At 46.4% G+C, this 1,223-nt stretch overlaps 1 non-coding gene across 1 annotated transcript; it reads right to left on the bottom strand.

Annotated features, from left to right (window-relative positions):
* Positions 1-209: 209 nt before the first annotated feature.
* On the bottom strand, positions 210-273 carry LOC141993034 (small nucleolar RNA Z39). Its single transcript, XR_012640730.1, has one exon. It is a non-coding gene; the product is annotated as a small nucleolar RNA Z39 (small nucleolar RNA).
* Between the last annotated feature and the right edge of the window lie 950 nt (positions 274-1,223).

Genomic DNA, 1,223 nt, shown 5'->3' with positions numbered 1-1,223 from the left:
AATGAATGTAAAAGCCCTCATTTTCTTTAAAAGGCTCCTATGTTGTTCCTGTGTCAGATGTCTATCTATTCATTAAAAGGAAAAGGAGGGTTTGTGACACCTTAGAGACTAACCAATTTATTTGAGCATAAGTTTTCGTGAGCTACAGCCCACTTCATCGGATGCATTCAAGAACCAAGAACCAAGCCAAGATAATTGCTCCACTGAAGTGCATCAGAAAGCATTTACAGTATCATTGCTTCTCTCATACCGTTGTGTTCACATCATTTGTACCACTGGAGCAGGAGGCGCTTGGGAAGAGGAAAGGCAGGGGCATGACAAGGACACTGCACCCCTATGACTGCACGATCCCATCATGGCTGCTGACAGAAGCCTGGTGTGGGGAGGCAAAGGCCATCCAGTGCCAGATAGCAGAAGTGAAAGCCCCAGCATCAGCGGAGTAAGGCAAAACATGGTCATTGTGTGGCCAACTGAAAGGTTGCAGTACTTTGGCATGCCTAGCACCTGCACCTCTCTGAGTGAAGTACTGTCACCACTCTTCCAGACGGCTCTTTGAGCTTGGTGTCTGGTACCGTGTTACTGGAAGAGGGCGAAGTTTGGCCTGACATAAGCAGTCGATATGTTTCCCAATGGTTTAAGTAAGAGGATAAACAACTTAATCCCGCAAACAGACAGCGGGATCTTGTAAGTGAGCAGGCGTATACTCACCAGTGGCTTCATTGCTGGGAATTGCTAGGTAAACAACAACAGAGATGAAAGGAAAGAAGCGTTCAAATGCTTTAAAGAGGGGGATGAGTTCTGTGACTCACATGACATGCGGAATATTTAGAGCTCAAATGACTTAACTTCTTTCTTCTGTGCATGGTGTTATCAGCAGGGGAGTGTAGCAAATCACAGGGATTTTCACTGTGAGCTCCGCATAGTATCTTTTTAGATACTGGAAACTCGACAGGCCCCCCATTGCTCCCTCCCCCACAGAAGTTCGTGATGGAAATTCAGTACTTTTAAGCTAATGGCATTGTAGAGTGGACCAACAAGCAACACTAATTCATTCCTATCTTAGAGCCATTAAGATGCTGCAGCTCCATTAGTGCCTGGGAAGGGAGGGCGTAAGGCTGATCTGCATGGGACCGAAAAACTAAAAAGTGTTCAGCTTCACGCTCCCCTCAAAGTGAGCAAACTCAGATTATCCCTTCCCTCCTGTCATGGAGTAAAGGGGACGG

This window comes from Natator depressus, chromosome 8 (genome assembly GCF_965152275.1).
Source record: "Natator depressus isolate rNatDep1 chromosome 8, rNatDep2.hap1, whole genome shotgun sequence".
Lineage (NCBI taxonomy): Eukaryota > Metazoa > Chordata > Testudines > Cheloniidae > Natator > Natator depressus.
This window is presented reverse-complemented; position numbering and strand designations above follow the sequence as displayed.